The sequence below is a fragment of the Scylla paramamosain genome, chromosome 31 (genome assembly GCF_035594125.1).
Source record: "Scylla paramamosain isolate STU-SP2022 chromosome 31, ASM3559412v1, whole genome shotgun sequence".
NCBI lineage: Eukaryota > Metazoa > Arthropoda > Malacostraca > Decapoda > Portunidae > Scylla > Scylla paramamosain.
The window spans coordinates 18091426-18108999 of record NC_087181.1 but is presented as its reverse complement, the minus strand read 5'-3'; the positions used below and the strand labels follow the sequence as shown (position 1 = coordinate 18108999).

General features: G+C 40.5%; 1 protein-coding gene across 3 annotated transcripts in view; it reads right to left on the bottom strand.

Annotated features, from left to right (window-relative positions):
* The window catches only part of LOC135088779 (allatostatin-A receptor-like), a 222861-nt gene that overhangs the window by 66659 nt on the left and 138628 nt on the right, over nt 1-17574 (bottom strand). For all 3 annotated transcript variants that reach the window (XM_063983799.1, XM_063983800.1, XM_063983801.1), the window contains exon 4: nt 5624-5688. The gene's annotated coding sequence lies outside the window, so the exon portion shown is untranslated. The remainder of the gene's footprint in view (nt 1-5623; nt 5689-17574) is intronic.

The following is a 17574-nucleotide window of genomic DNA, read 5'->3' as shown; positions in this document are numbered from 1 at the left end:
CTCCTCTTCTTCAAATGTTTCGTTATCTACTTTTTTTATCCTCTCCGTCTTATTCCCTTTTCCTCTCCCACGTCTTTTCTTCTCTCTTCTGTCTTCTGTCTCCTTTTCGTTTTCCCTCTCGTCCTTGTGTCTTTTTTATCCACGCAGCTTTATCTCATTCTCCTTACCGCCCTCCTTCTCTTCACGTCTTTTATTAATTTCGTCTTATTTCATTCCCTTCCTTCTTGTTCTCCTCCTCTTCCTCCTTCTCTTCCTTCTCAAACCTCTATTTTATTCTTTTTTTTTTAATCTTCATTCAGTGCACCCTGTTTCCTTTCTCTCTCCTTCGTTCTTCCTCTTCTCTCTCTTCTCCTTCCTTTCCTCCCCTTCCTCCTCATTTTTATTTTTTCCCTCATCATCCTTCTTTTTCTACTCAAGCTCCTATTTTTTCACTCTTTTCATCCACTCCAGCTTCTTCTCTCCTCTTCTCTCCTTCGTCCTTTCCTGTCTTTTCCCTTCTCTTCTGCTCCCCCTGCTTTTCAATCCTTCTCTTTCTCCCCAAATTCATAATATTTCCCTCTTTTCACTCACTCCACTTTGCTGTCTCATCCTCTCTCCTCCCCTCTCGTTTCCCTCTCCTGCCTTTCCTCTTTTCCACACGGGGTGCTGTCAGGTAAGTCCCCTCAAGCCCTGGTATTAACGAGTCCTGATTCAACGGTGGTGGGCCTCTCGTTAGACTGATTACCCTCCTCAAAGATTGATTGGTTGGTCCGCGGTTGAAAGCAGCAATGCGGATGGAGGGTTGATTTGTATGAACGGATAGTAATAATATTGATGTATCTGCTGCCCCCTCCGGCTGTGAGTCGTTCTCAGGTGTGGTGAATGGAAAGGTGTAGGGAGAGGTGGTGGAGGTGAGTGTATGTGTGATGTTTTGGTGATGTGCGGTTGTGTAATGTGGGTGTTTTGATGTTTGAGAGAGAAAGAGATAGAGAGAGAGAGAGAGAGGGAGAGGGTGGTTAGTGTTGTGAGAGGAATGCGTAAAGTTGTAAGGGTAATGTGTGTGTGTGTGTGTGTGTGTGTGTGTGTGTGTGTGTGTAGGTGAGGGTAATGGGTATCTATAGTGAATGTGGTTTTGTGAGGGGAATGTGTCGTGCAGTGGGGTTTTGTGTCTCTTGCAGTGTGTATTAAATATTTTCTTCTTTTGTCGTAGTGTTCATTGTTGTTGTTGTTGTTGTTGTTGTTGTTGTTGTTGTTTTATTGATCAGTGGAGCTTTTGGGCGTTAGTGTTTTTGGGAGTTTTTTTTTATATTGTTTTTAATCGCTTTGCATCCTCCTAGTCTCGTTTCTCATTATTATTATTATTATTATTATTATTATTATTATTATTATTATTATTATTATTATTATTATTATTATTATTATTATTATTATTATTATTATTATCACCATCTTCCATTATTATCGTCAGCAGCCTTTCCATAATCAGCCTTAATAACGTTACATCACCATCTTCCTCCTCTTTCTCCTCTTCCTCCTCCTTATTTTCCTTCCTGTTCCATCCTCTCCCTCATCCTCATAATCATCATTTTCTTAAGCCTCAATCACGCTGAGTAAAAGAGTATGGAGCTACACGCACACACACACACACACACACACACACACACAGAGAGAGAGAGAGAGAGACGTTCCCACAGTATCCCCACCACCACCACCACCACCACCACTACCACCAGCTCTATTGGCGGTGACACACGCAAGGTAATGGGACACATATAGCCGGTGCGTGTATCCAATTACCACCTGTATCCTTCATCTGTTCCTTCATCTCAGCCTCTCCCTCTCCTCTCTCGTTGCCGACAGAGTTAAGGATGCACACCTGGTTTCCGGCAGCAGGTGAGGCACAGATAGATGAGACATATTAATAACTCATGATTCACTGCTTTCTGCTATACATTCCTTAGGTACACTTAAGTAGAGCAGGATACCGTGGCCAGGTGAGGTAGGGATGAATAAGAGATTTTAATTTTACTCAAGGCTTTCTCTGTTTTCAGGTAGATAGCTTTTAGATAAACAGAACAGGTATGTAATCAGAGGGTAGGCCAAGAAATGTAGGTACTCTTTAGCTTTGAGGAACTAGAAGTGAAAGGAATAGCACTTAAATGGAACAGGTATGTCATCAGAAGGTAAGCCAAGAAATGTAGGTACTTGTAGGAACTAGAAGTGAAAGGAATAACACCGTAGTAAGTAGGTAGAAGCAAGTGAAAACAACTTCTGCTCACTCCCAACACGCTGTAGTTGTGCAGTCATCAAGATACCTTTGTGAATCACTGCACGTATCAAACACATGAGATGTGCTAAAGAATTTTCACTCTGGTAACCTTTTCACTGCTAGATCAATATTTATCATCCAACTTTAACTTTTCAGACACTTACTATACACTAAAGTCTCTTAAACTCCTCTATAGCTCAGAAAAAAAAAGTTAATTCTCTACCCAATCCTTTTTTCCCCTTCTGTATCCAATCAGACATTTTCTTACAGTGCTCTCATGGCTGACAAAGGAAAAGCATAACAGTAAAAGGGTTAACTCGCATTAAATCACAAACTATTCGTCAAAAGTAAAAGCTAAAAGCACCTTGGAGAAGCTCATATTATCGAGGAGTATAAAGAATAATGTTTTTTTTTTTATGTTATTTTTTCGTTGCCCTTCACCAGTCCTTACGAGTTACATAGAATAACAATAATCCCCCTCTCCCTCTCCCTGCCCCCTTGAATATCTGTTGTTAGCTTTCACTGCCTTTAGATTCGTACCACTCACCCGTGACTTTTTTCTTTTTTTTTTTTTTATGTAGGAGGGACACCGGCTAAGGACAACAAAAATATAATAAAAAAAAGAAAAAAAAGTCCTCTGAGATCCCGGTCGCCGAATAGAGTCCGAAGCGGTAGTCAAAAATTGAAGGATAGGTGCCTTGAAACTTCTCTCTTGTAGGAGTTGAAGTCATAGGAAGGTGGAAATACAGAAGCAGGCAGGGAGTTCCAGAGTGCTGTGCTTGTTGTGCTCGTTGGTGTTCGCTCTTTAGGGGCCGTTCCCTTGTGCACGCCTCTCTTGACTCGTGCATTATATATCCTCGCTTGGTGATTCTTTCTCTTACTTAACGATGAGTTTAAGAATGATACAATGGTAGTATGTGATGGTGATGATGATGATGATAATGATGATGATGATATGTAATAATGATAATGATACTAATAATCTTACTACAACTACTACTATTACTACTATTACTACTACTACTACTACTACTACTACTACTACTACTACTAATAATAATAATAATAATAATAATAATAATAATAATAATAATAATAATAATGATAATAATAACAATAATAATAATAATAACTTCTGAATTGTGAAGCTTATTATTATTCGACAACAAAGGAAAGTCATTGAAGTTTTAACTCTCTCTCTCTCTCTCTCTCTCTCTCTCTCTCTCTCTCTCTCTCTCTCTCTCTCTCTCTCTCTCTCTCTCTCTCTCTCTCTCTCTCTCTCTCACCTGAAAGAAACAAAAAAGTGGGTCACAGCTATTAAACTTTTCACAGACTCGAAGACCAAGAAAGAAAAAGGAGAAAAAAGTAAAACGCCTCATTTCACGTTGTTGTAATGGCGCCAAAAAGTCCATGACAGGCAGACATTTTTTTATAAAGAGCCTTAGGAATAATTTACGTGAGTTTGTTGTTTGTTAATCATGATAGAAAGTTGAAATTTGCAGAGAGAGAGAGAGAGAGTCTAAACTGTTATTTTCATCAAAGTACTTAAATATAACTTGTCACACACACACACACACACACACACACACACACACACACACACACACACACACACACACACACACACACACACACACACACACACACACACACACACACACACACACACACACACACACACACACACACACACACACACACACACACACACACACACACACACACACACTCCCTCCCTCCCTCCGTCTCTCTCTCTCTCTCTCTCTCTCTCTCTCTCTCTCTCTCTCTCTCTCTCTCTCTCTCTCTCTCTCTCTCTCTCTCTCTCTCTCTCTCTCTCTCTCTCTCTCTAATAGGACTATTTTATTCGAGTTTTGTGTTCGTTGAGTGAAATAAATTCCAACACTGACTTTGAAAGAGTGAAAAATGTTTATAAAGTTTTAGTTTGTTTGTGCAGAGAAAGCGATTCCGGTCCTTTCACTTTCCCTACCTCTCACTCCCTTCCTCTCACTTCCCTTCCCTCCCTCCTCTCTTCTATTTCTCTTTTACTCCCCCCTTCTTTATCTGGCCTTCTTTCCTCCCTCTGTCCTCTACTCTTCCTCTTCCCAGTCCTCTCCTTCCCTACCTTTCATTCCCTTCTCTCCCTCTAGTCCTCTATCTATCCATTCTCTCCTCCCCCTTCCAGTCCATCCTCTCCCTGCCTTTCCCTTCACCCTTAAATCCTCTCTCTCGTTTTCCTTTCTCACCCCTCCCTCCATCCCTGGCCATTCCTCTCCCTCACCGTCATTCACTCCGTCAGTACTCGTCGTCCCAATAACTCTTGTTCTTTGTGGTAGGAATGTCGATAAGCTAAGTGGTGTTTTGTCCCTTTAATTAAAGTCACCTCTCTGGATTCTAATTGCAGTACGACGCGTGTTCCTTCACCTCAGTGCTGTTAGGTGATCTGACGGAGGTAAAGTTTTGACTACAGACTCTAAGTACAAGTTTCAAATGTTCAGTTACTCCTGGTATCGTGTAATTAAAGAGGAAAAGTGATAGTCAAACGGTTAATTACAGGTGATCAATTTACCTGTCACTGTCTATCTGTCTAACGCAGGTGTGTGAAGGATGAGCGTGAGTAGATGTAGGTACAGGGGAACGCATGGAGGACAAGAGTGTCAGTCGTTTAAAAGACCAAGGTAATGAGCTCGCAGAAGTGAAGTGAGAGAGGGTGAGAGAGGAAAGGGAGTGAATAGATGGAAGTACAAGGAAGGCAGGTATAGAGGGAAAAGTGTCAGTTCTTTAAAAGAGTACATTAATGAGGAATGGAGAAGTGAGGTGAGGGCAGGTAAGAGAGGAACGCACGCAAGTTGAAGATAAGACAATAGGAGGCTTACAAAAGTAGAAATTAATGAGACATGTAGAGGTTGGAGTAGAGAAAGTGATGATACGAAGTGAAGCGAAGGAGTTAAAGAGATAAATTTTTTTTTTTTTTTTGGCAAGTTAGATTTAAAAATATGCAAGTGAAATATGAAGGAAACTTGCTGCGAAGAGGGTACAGTAGAGAAGAAGCTGGTATGAAGTGAAGCCAAAAAGGGAGGAACACTACGACTATAGCTAGTGAAATGTTAGAATGTAGTATTAACCCTTTGACTGCTTTTTGGTACATTTTTCATCAGTTACTAATCACTTGGAATCATCTTTACTTGTTCTGTAGCCACGGGGTAGACTGGAAAATATACTCTTTTAATCTCCTTTCTTGTAGATACTTAAAAAGATTTCAAGCATTACTCTTTGTGCTGTTAACTGTTTCGTATCACAGTGAAAGGGTTTAAACTGTAAAAGGGAACTTCCTCACGTATATTTTTGGTGAGAAGTCAAATAACCCAGCACACTTACCTCTCCTAAGTTTTGTATCTTCTTTCAGTTTTATGTCCTTAGATCTTGAATTCAGTTGTCAGGTTCTGTAAAGAGATTATCGGTAGATTAAAGGACGTAAGACTGAGGAAAGGCGCTAAACACAATGAAAAGGAGTGTGGTACGTTACTGGACCATAGCTCACGACTGCACCAAGTAATGAATTAGGGAGCAGTTCGTGGCAGCAGACAGGTAGTGATGAACGTAAAGGGTGCAGGCGTGGTGGAGCTTAATTAAAGGTGTGAAATTTAGGAAAGGTACAAGGAAAAGCTCATGACGTTTTTAATTTGTGCTACGGACATTAAAGTTTACGTGTGTGCCACAAATACAGTGCTGTGAAGCTGAGCAGTGATACAAGGGAAGGACACAAATATAAATGGTGATACATGTACGGTATGTGCTACGGAATGAAAGGAGTGGGGATGATGTTTGTGTGTGCATGGAAGATATTACGGAGTGAAACGATGAAGCGAAGCAATATCAAGCAGAGATAGTGTTGGAAAATAAAATGAAATGTTTAACTGTTTGGGGTCTTTGTGGAGAGAAATGCAAGCGTGAACTGGGATGAAATAGGGCTTGATTCTTACCCATGGCTGAATGAGTGTCTGTTGTGGCTGATAAACTCACGACAAAGCAGCGTGTGTGTGCGTGCGTGCGTGTGTGTGTGTTTGGCAAAAATATCAGGTGGCTATTAACTTTAATGAAAGGAAGCTCATCATTAATATCTTGATGGCTTTTCTTTTTTTCTTTTTTTTTTATATTTGTGTGTCTATTGCAAAGGTTCAAAACACCTCGTTGTTGGAAATGTTGATGAAATTCGCTCACCATTGTCCCATCTGCAGAAATGATCATCACAACTGACATTTCACCCTCATAATCAAAGCATTCATCATAATTTTGCTACAGGCACCATAGAAAAAAAAAACGAGTAACATTAATGGTGATAATAATGACAAAATACTGATTTACTGCACTTTACGTAACTTTAGAAAAAAAAATAGAAAAAAAAGAGCAGTTTACTATATTTTTCGTGCTTACTTTACATAGTGTCCAGAAAAGTCACCAAAGAAAGACTGTATTCGCTCCCAACTTCACTACACTAATGGATGGGGTAATGCTGGAAGGGGGAAGACTGGGGCGCCCCTCCCTTGTCCTCTAGGATCGCTCCCTCCCCTGAGTGCCTGAGTGCCTGAGTAACAAAATAGAGTCAAGTATATAGAGACAAACATTAAGGGAGTTTGCTGGTACTCTCTCTCTCTCTCTCTCTCTCTCTCTCTCTCTCTCTCTCTCTCTCTCTCTCTCTCTCTCTCTCACAAAAATGTGTTAAAGTCTCTAATGAGCGTCTCTTTTTGTGTTTCCTCGTCACATGGTTAGGAACTTTGCCTCGTGATGAACATGAGAGAGAGAGAGAGAGAGAGAGAGAGAGAGAGAGAGAGAGAGAGAGAGAGAGAGAGAGAGAGAGAGAGAGAGAGAGAGAGAGAGAGAGAGAGAGAGAGAGAGAGAGAGACGCAATACCACTGTCGGTAAGACCATTTTATTTCTTCTTTGGGAAACTTTAGTCCCAGGAGATGAGGGACCTGACTCCGATAATAAATATGTGGAGAGAGAGAGAGAGAGAGAGAGAGAGAGAGAGAGAGAGAGAGAGAGAGAGAGAGAGAGAGAGAGAGAGAGAGAGAGAGAGGGGGGGGGAGGAATATGAGAACCAAACACAAATAAACGAGGTGATAATGCTGGAAGAATACAAATATGAGAAGAAACGAATAAAGAAGAATTATGAGAATGAATGATGAGAGAAATAAAAAAAAAATGAAGTTTATTGTTGAAATCTAATTAAACATAGATGCTGATACAAAAAAAAAAGAAGAAGAATGCCAATGATAGTGACGATAGCAGAGGTGGTGGTAGTGGTAGTAATAGTAGAACTGGTGGTGGTGGTGGTGATGGTGGTGGTATAAACAACAACAATAGAATCAAAACAAAGAGACTATTTTAATTAAACCTCACAGAAGAAACGAAACCATCAATTTGCATCAAAGCTCCAATTTGTGCTGTGTGTGTGTGTGTGTGTGTGTGTGTGTCTGTCTGCCTGTCTGCCTGTCTGCCTGCCTGCTCCCTTAATCCAATCAATCTTCTTTAATCAACAAAACCACCACAAAGTCTGCTAATTGAAAGGAGCCCATCCCACGCCCGCGCCCTCCTGGTTGGTTCTCCATCGCTCCGCACACAGACTGGCCGTGAACTTCTTAATCGACACCAGAAAGGGGAAGAAAAGTCACGTGATATGGTAACCGCCGCATGATTTTCTTAATTTTCAACTTCCTTTTATTCTCTCTCCTTTTTTTTTTTTTTTTTGTCAGAAGTTAGTGAGATCATTTAACTTTTGCTTGGTTTCTGCGGTGAAGAAGGAGGAGGAGGAGAGTAGGAGAAGGAGATGGAAAGAAAGAGGAAAAGCACAGACAGGAAAAGAGTCGAAGGAGGAGCAGGAGCAGGAGGAGGAGAAAGAAGAATAGGCAAAGGAAAGGAAAGGAAGAGAAGGAGAAAGAAAAAAAGAGGCAATAAGAAATGAAAAGGAAACGAACAAGGAGGGAAAGAAAAAGGAGGAGGAGGAGGAGAGGAAGCAGACGTAGGAAAGAAAAACGAGAGAAACATACATACAAAAAGAAAGAGGAAGAGGAAGAGGAGCAGGAAGAAGAACCAGAAGAGAGAGAGAGAAAGAGAGAGAGAGATGAAGACGAGCAACCTTAGAGAAGTCATTGAAGCGGAAATTCAGGTCAAGAACACGAGAGAAGTTACAGGTCACGGACTGAGAATGTGACCTCGATGCTTGAGTTGCGTGCAGGTGACAGTGAAAATAGGATCAAGGAAAGTCGTGGTCCCAGGTCAGACTGGAAATTCACGGGTATTGGTCTGATTTCCGCGTCAGGAGGAGGTGGAGGAGGATAAGACGATAGAAATAAGATTAGGAGGTTGGGAGAAGATGATGAGGAGGTTCAGGTCAGATCAAGTAAATGAGGATGAAATGAAAACTGAAGAGGAGGAGAAAGAGATGAATGAAATGGAAAGGAGGATCATGACTAAGTGGCTGAGGTGGAAAGGGGACGAAGAGGAGGAAAAATTTTTACATACGTAGAGGAAAATACGAATAAAAAAAGAGAAAAAAATTATAAAGGACGAAGACGAAGAGAGAAATGTATCAAGAGGAAAATATAAGAGACAAGTAGAAGAATCCTTGCAGAGAAATGAGAAAATAATTCTATAGGAGGAGGAAGAGAAGGAGAATGAGACTGGAAAATAAGAGAAGCAGGAGGAGGAGAAGGCTGGAAAATCAGAGGAAGAAGAAAAGCAGGAGGAAGAGGCTGGAAAATAAGAGGAGTAGAAGAAGGAATAGGAGACTTGACAATAAGGGTGCCGAGTGAGTGTACCCTTTGTTGACGCGGCACTGCAGAAGGAAGATGTGATGAAGCTCATAAAGAATTGAGCAACAAGGTGAGCGTCTCTTGCTGGGTTACCTTTGTTGGCTGACGCTGACTTGGAGCAGGTAAAAGAGGAGGACGACGAAGGAGAAGGGAAAAAGAAGGTGGTGGAGGAGGAGGAGGAAGAGGGGGTTAGGAAATAGGTGTTGAAAATAGAGTAAGATAGAATTTTGCAAGTTTTCATTTATTTATTATTTATTTATTTATTTTTATTTTAGGTTTTGAATATAAGTTGCTAACTGTTTGGTGATGTGAGACGCGCGCGCGCGCGTGTGTGTGTGTGTGTGTGTGTGAGAGAGAGAGAGAGAGAGAGAGAGAGAGAGAGAGAGAGAGAGAGAGCCTGGCAGACGTACGGACAGACAGGAAGACAAACAGACCGTCGGACTGACTGACAGAAATACAAAATGTTGGCAAAGGAATAAAATATCAGGGATGTTATATAAAGGGATAAAAATATAGAGATAAAAAGACAAGAGTAACAACTAAGCTTCGTAAAATGATTGCCTCTTTTTTGTAAGGCACAGTACGTAAAACAACAGCGGAAAATGACCAAAAGATTATACGTTATTTTATGGAGTCTTTTTTTCTTTTTTTCTTTTTATTGTGTGTTATCTGCTTACTTTTATTTTTCTAGGGGAAAGAGAGAATGTTTTGCTCACTTTTTCCTTTGACGTTCAATTTCTCAATATTCTGACGCTCTTCCGCTCACCTGATGCTGCTGCTGCTGCTGCTACTGGTGCTGTTCGATTTTCATTACAAAACGAAACTGATTTCCCACTCGCCGCTTTTCCAACTTTTTATATTACTTCCTGTGTTCTTTCGTGGCGTGACTTTCACTTGTTTGTTTCACTACGTGTCTGAAAAAAATAATATGCTACAACTTTTTATTGTCTCCGTCTGTGTTGCAAGATTAAATTCCACGAGAGAAAAGGCGATATGAAAAATACTTCCGGAAAAAATACTTGGACTTTGCATTGGCGTTCCTGCAGCTTCACCGTGACGCCCACATCTCACGCCCCACATCCGCGCTCCCTCCTTCCTTCCTTCACACTCGCTTTCCTTCCCTCCTTCTCTCATTTTCTTGCATCTTCCCGTCTTTGCCTCCCTCACAAAAGGCACAATCACCGCTGAGAATATATTCATTTCCTCACGTAATGGCGCCGCGGAGGTCACGGTCGGTCTCACGCACTCCGCTTTTTTTCATTCCATTACCATTTACTTCTCTCCTCTCTTTTCCCTATTATCCTCCTTCACCACCTCTTTCATAGCCGATAGGGAAATACTACCTCCAAACGATAGTTGATAGTAAGACTGACTACTTCATATCCCTGCGCTGCCACCATTTTACTCCTATCCCAGCGCTGTCACCATTTACTCGTATCCTCGCCCTCCCACCATTCATTTTATTGTCACCTGTTGAGTCTGGGGTGGCGGCGACGAGGCGAAAGGTGAAGTTAAAGGTCTTCTGGAGCTGTTGTATTGAGAGGGAACGAGATGCAGTGCAGTGAGAGAGAGAGAGAGAGAGAGAGAGAGAGAGAGAGAGAGAGAGAGAGAGAGAGAGAGAGAGAGAGAGAGAGAGAGAGAGAGAGAGAGGTGGGGACAAAAAAGTTCTTATTCTAGAGTTAGAAAGTTAAATTAATGTGTGTGTGTGTGTTAGTGGAGAACGTGGCATTATAGTTTTGGTAGTAATAGAGGCAGTATTAATAGTAGTAGTAGTAGTAGTAGTAGTGTTTGTCATAGTAAACACTTGACACTTTCTCTTGCCTTTCATAGCAGTAATACTTAATAGTTTGTGGTGACAGTAGTAGTTAGTAGTGGTATTAGTGGTGATAGTAGTAGTAGAAATAGTAGCAGCAGCACCAGAAGTAGTCTGTATGGCAGAAAACAGTTTACACATCCACCCTTTCCCTTTCTAAATTCCTTAACGTCTTCCATCTTCTCTTGCTTCCCTTCCTTGGTCCCTTCCTTCTTCTCCCTCGTTCCATTACCTTGCGCCATCCTCGCCTCCCTTCCTTCGCACAATTCTGCCTGCCTTTTACGCGTCTCTTAAAACCACGTCCTTCGCACTTAATTACTTTCCTTCTTGCCTTCCATTAAACCTTTTTCTCTCACTTTATAATTTTACTTTTTTTCTACGCTTTTTTTCGTCTTACTTTTACTTGAGTTCCTTTTTATGTTCGTGTGTTACTAGTGGTGGTGGTGGTGGTAGTGATGATAATGGGGGTGATAGTGGTAGTAGTTCTGGTAGAAGTAGTAGTAGTAGTAGTAGTAGAAGGAGAAGTAACAGTAGTAGTAGTAGTAGTAGTAGTAGTAGTAGTAGTGGTAGCAATTAAGAAATCGTAACATTTATAGTAGAAGTAGTAGTAATGATACTGCTGCTACTAAAAATAATGATAGCAATAACATGAACAACAACAGTAGCAGCAGTAGTCATAATAGCAGCAATAACTTTAATAGCAACTTTCAAAAAAACACTTCCAAAGCAAACCAAGCAGTAATTAATGTGTGAACTCTGCTAATTAGGACCAGAGCTGTATGTGTAAACACGCTGAATTAACTTTTACAACTGCATCAATCACCGGGAAAGGAATATACTCATCTTTTTTTTTTCACATTTTTTTTCACCAGATATTGCTTTTAATGGCGACTCTTTTAACTTTTCTCTATTTTTATATGAACGTTTTTAGCATCGATTTCGGCTCATGGTATCTCTCTCTCTCTCTCTCTCTCTCTCTCTCTCTCTCTCTCTCTCTCTCTCTCTCTCTCTCTCTCTCTCTCTCTCTCTCTCTCTCTCTCTCTCTCTCTCTCTCTCTCTCTCTCTCTCTCTCTCTCTCTCTCTCTCTCTCTCTCTCTCTCTCATTCAGTGACATCAGTTACATTTGGAAAGCCAGATTTCAACATTTACATGAAAGCAAGCACCAGTGGGGATATTTACTTTGAACACTGCTCTCTCTCTCTCTCTCTCTCTCTCTCTCTCTCTCTCTCTCTCTCTCTCTCTCTCTCTCTCTCTCTCTCTCTCTCTCTCTCTCTCTCTCTCTCTCTCTCTCTCTCTCTCTCTCTCTCTCTCTCTCTCTCTCTCTCTCTCTCTCTCTCTCATCAGCACCACCACAATTACACAATACGCTCCAATCACAGAGACAAATCAACTAAAATCCTGCTGACGTAAATTTCAGAATGCATTGAAGCCACACTCGCCTCTCGTCTCTCGTGTCGTCCTCACCTGCCACACACCTGCTCCAGTGTCACGCTGAAGAGGCGGGCAGGTGACAGAAGGACGGGTGTGAGGGATAGCACAGGTGTACCTCTTGTAAGGTAGGCGTAAAAACGTTAATTTTCACGTCCTTGGTTACTGGGAGATGTCAAGAGAGAGAGAGAGAGAGAGAGAGAGAGAGAGAGAGAGAGAGAGAGAGAGAGAGAGAGAGAGAGACCGTGGTTTATTACTATCGATATAAAAATAACGAAACCGTGCAAATCTCTCTCTCTCTCTCTCTCTCTCTCTCTCTCTCTCTCTCTCTCTCTCTCTCTCTCTCTCTCTCTCTCTCTCTCTCTCTCTCTCTCTCTCACACACAAATGTCACCCAGCCAACCAGTCAGCTTAAACGGACAGAGAGACAGACAGACAGACAGACAGACAGACACAATAAGGCCCAGTTACATGAAGTTACACCATCTTTGGTCTCACGGACTTTTCTCATTTGAAGTTTTCGTGAGTCCAAATCTCAAGTCAGACTCTCCGGACTCTCCAATTCTCAAGTTCGGATACGATTTCTTTATCGGGACGCCACGGACACGAGTTTACTTTCTGATTTGTATTTATTCTCCAAAAGACGATTTTTTTTTCTTTTGTACTGTAAACACGTGTGGCTTTGTGTGTGAATACTGAGAAAGAGAGAGAGAGAGAGAGAGAGAGAGAGAGAGAGAGAGAGAGAGAGAGAGAGAGAGAGAGAGAGAGAGAGAGAGAGAGAGAGAGAGAGGTGCTAAGAATGAAGTTGAAAAAAAGGAGAAAGAACAAAAACTGAGATGTGGTAGTGATGAGAGAGAGAGAGAGAGAGAGAGAGAGAGAGAGAGAGAGAGAGAGAGAGAGAGAGAGAGAGAGAGAGAGAGAGAGAGAGATGCGTTTAATATGCAGCTCCCAGGAAGAGAATTGTGAAGATATGCACAGAAAGTTAGTCGATTTAGTTACGGTGTTGTCTGGATGCTCCTCTCTCGCGGTAATGCTTAAATATTAGGAGGAGAGAGAACAGAAGTATGTTGACAGTATATATACCATACACTTTAGTTTTTTTTTATAGTGTATAGTTATTAAATTCTAAAAAAAAACTATAGTAAATGAGAATAAACTCCTCTCTCTCTCTCTCTCTCTCTCTCTCTCTCTCTCTCTCTCTCTCTCTCTCTCTCTCTCTCTCTCTCTCTCTCTCTCTCTCTCTCTCTCTCTCTCTCTCTCTCTCTCTCTCTCTCTCTCTCTCTCTCTTGGTATACTCAGACTAATACACAAACTTATATTTCAATTTTCTTTATTAATCTCTCGTTATATTTCTCCTTTCATTTGGTCATGTGTGTTTTGGGCTAAAAGGGTTCAGATCCCATTACTGACATTTAAACAGATTAAGTGTGTCAGTGTATTAAGCCTTTTATTTGTCGCCCCACCGGTCTTTGTTACGTGATGGAAATGATTTGTGATGATTCCAGCGATTTCACACTTGTAGTTTCAATAAAATGTTAACTATACTTGGATTAATATTTTTTTTATTTATTTGTTTACCTTTTTTTTTTTTTTATTTAGAAAGGGGGCTTGTTTTCTCTCTCTCTCTCTCTCTCTCTCTCTGTTTGCCTGACTCTGTTTGTCTCTGTCTGTCTGTCTGTCTGTCTGTCTATATGTCTGTCTGTATGTGTAAATCTTTCGATCTCTGTCTGTCTCTCTGTCTGTCTGTCTGTTCATCTCTCTCTATCTGTCTACCTGTCTGTCTGTATTTCTCTTTGTCGGCTTGCATGTGTCTGTCTGTGTGTCAGTGTAGTGCCTGGGCAAATCCTTAAGGGGCGGGTACGAGTGTAAATGATATTATATGTAAATGTTATTTGTGCCGAGCCAGTTTAATAAATAAAGAACTGAATTGAAATGAAATGAGCTGAATTTAATTGAGCATCTCGTCATTGTGTTTGTCTGTTTGTCTGTCTCTGTCACTGTTTCTGTTTCTCTGTTTCTTTGTCTGTCTGTCTGCCTGTCTCTCTCTCTCTCTCTCTCTCTCTCTCTCTCTCTCTCTCTCTCTCTCTCTCTCTCTCTCTCTCTCTCTCTCTCTCTCTCTCTCTCTCTCTCTTTAATATTTCATCAAGAGGAAGACACTCTCACGAGAAAAATCAGCATATGTGACGCCAGACTTCAGCGGCGAAGCGAAAGAAAAGACTCAAGTACAGCTCATTCAATATTCAGCGTTGCATTCAGGGAGTCAAGCATCGCACGTTCACGGTTCGACTTAACTTATAGATAGACGAGTGAAAATTAAATAAAAAAAAAAAGAAATCCTGAGATAAACTTTTGAAGAACGACAGAAAATACAGAAAAGAAAAGAAAAGAAGAGTTGAATGGATTCTGACACGTTAAAGGAATGTAACGAAGATAGATAAATACAGTGAATGAATGAATGAGGGAGTGAATAGCTTGATAGATGCATATATCGATAAATAGATCAATAAGTAAATGAATAAATAAGTGAATGAATGAACAAATAAACAAATAAGTAAATACCAATATAAATAATTTGATACCAAGTGAAATTCCTCGAAAATAAACATGTACTCATAAAAAAAGAAAAAAATGGAAAAAAAAGAAGAAATTTTCATCATTAACCTTCATACGGACTTTCCGCTCTTTGTTCCTTTCCTCTCATTGGTCGAGGTAAGAACACTGAAGCACATGTAGCCAATCACGAGGCAGCATTTTCCGAGTAGATTAAATAGATGAGATATTGCCTGTGATTATACGATGCTTTAGTCTTCATCATCAGTCAAGAGAGAGAGAGAGAGAGAGAGAGAGAGAGAGAGAGAGAGTGAGTGAATTCGCCTGTCATGACCATACTTCTCTCTTATCATGTTTCCTTATCTTCCTTTGTCTCACTTCTTTTACTTTTTATTTCCTATTGTTGTCTATCCTTTGTTTTCATTTTTCCTTCTTCTTTTTCTTTTCTTGAACTAGTTTTCATTTTTTGGGGGGTTATTCTTAATATTTTTATTTCTTTTTTATTCTTTCTCTTCTTGGTTTTCCTCCTCCTCCTCCTCCTCCTCCTCCTCCTCCTCCTCCTCCTCCTCCTCCTCCTCCTCCTCCTCATCTTTCTCTTCCACTTGTTGCTTCACTTCCTCTCTTCCAAATTCTCTCTTTTCTCTTTTTATTCTTATATTTTTGCTGCGTTCCTGTATCACATTTGTCTACTCTCTTATTCCTTCCCCTTCTTCTCTTGTTCTTCTCCAGTACCTTTTTTCTTCCTCCTCCTCCTCCCTCTCCCCTTCCCTTTTTTCCCTTTCTTTCACCCCTGCTCCTCCATCTCTTTCTCTTTCACCTCCTTTTTTTTTGTATTTTTTGTATTTCTTCTTTCATGCTATCCTATCTCGCATTCTTTGTTTATTTAATAGTTTTTTTTACGATTAACTCCCAAAAGGACGTGCAGATCCATTAAAGATATGTTGCTATTTAGTTGGCCCTATATAATCTCTCCATTCCTTCTCCTCCTCCTCTTCTTCCTCAAGAAATAATATGTGGGGTGGAGGGAAGAAAGAAAATAAATAAATAAATAAAACTGTAAGGACCAATAGACATGAAGCTGCTTGTTCTTTCTTTACCTTCTTTGTGTTCCTTTGTGTTCCTACCATCATCCCCATCACTCCTGGACTCCCACTGATAAAGATGTGGTGGCGGGAGAAGTCCTTGTTTTTTTTTTCTTTCTTTTTTTCTTTTCTTTCTTTCTTTCTTTTTCTCATCCCCTGCCTGGTGGCGTAGGAATAAAGACACACCACACGGACGCCACCCAGCCTCCTCTGCCCTTGTTAACACGCCGGCACGCCTCGTTGTCACCAAAGAGGGATCGTCACAGCCACAAGAAACCGGGAAGAGATTTTTTTTTTTGTGTGTCCTTTCTTTGTTGCTTTCTTTTTTATTAGTTTTATGTCTTTTTTTTATTTGTTAGGTGTTTATTTTTCTTTCTTTCGTTTTCTTTTTTCTTTTTCGTTTTTCTGTCCGTCTTTTTTTGTATATGCCCTCTTTTTTATTCATTTATTCATTTATTTTTTTTTTTTATAAGTTCTGGTTCATTTCCAAAGAATTTCACTTATCATTTGCGTACCATGTTTATTTATTCATTCGTTTAGGGCCTCTGTCTCTCTCTTTTTTATTTTGTCATCTTTATTGTTTGAATGTAATACTTATGATAACCTTTCGTATTCCATGTTATATAAAGAGCGCAATACATTCCTTAGCTTCATGATTTTTTTCAATTTTGCTTTAGCATTTCTATTTCTATATCCTCCTGATACTTTTAACTGAGTCATTTGAAAGTCTTGTAGCTCGTTAGTGACCTTTAGGAGCAGCCATAAAGCGAATCATGGGTTTTCATCCCTCTCATTGCATTCCAAAGGGCATTGGATCCTTTCGCACTGAATCGTTTTGCTGTTCAATTCTGTTCCATCATGTGAGTCAAATTTAAGATGCAAACGTTTTATTCACGCGCACGTCAGTCTGTTTCATTCATTCGTTCGCTTGTCCCGTCAGATAAAGGAAAACATTTGTTGCAGACAGTTGTGTCATATGGCTTTGAAGGCGCTTTCACTTCCAAGCTTCTTTTGTTGATTCGCATTCTTTTTGTGTGCGTGGGATCAGTGTCACGGCGAGATAAGATTCATAATAATTTACAAAGGAGCGCGAAACAATACAAAACAAAAGACCACATTACAGTTTTCTTCTCCTGTGAGGCTGTGGTAAGCAACACTGCCTTAATGATCAGCAAATGTAGCGTTTATGTATTTGGTTATGTGTTAATAGTCATGATTTTTAAACGTTCAACATCTTTAGGCTTGAAAGACTTGAGGTGATGTTACACTGATTGATAGAAGATGCAAGGACGCGAATACTGATGCTATGTTTACAAGGAAAGCTGAAAGAGTTACCAGGACATGTCGAGGTATCATCTGAGTGGCGCGGCGGCTCAGTAAGCATCGCGGCGGTGTGGTGGCAAAGGGAACTGTTTATAATGCAACGCGTGATGTGATGCTGTTGTGGACTGGTTTGTATTCAGTCTGGCTATTAATGATGAAACACACAGTACATAAAGCGCAGGGGGAGTAATGCCATGGTTCATAAGAGCGTTGTTCATTATACGGCCAGAATTTTCCTCAGCACACTGACATCTGCTGAGGATAAAGTAAAATTAAAGCATGAAAATATATAACAGACAGAAGTGAAAGTGATGTCATTTGT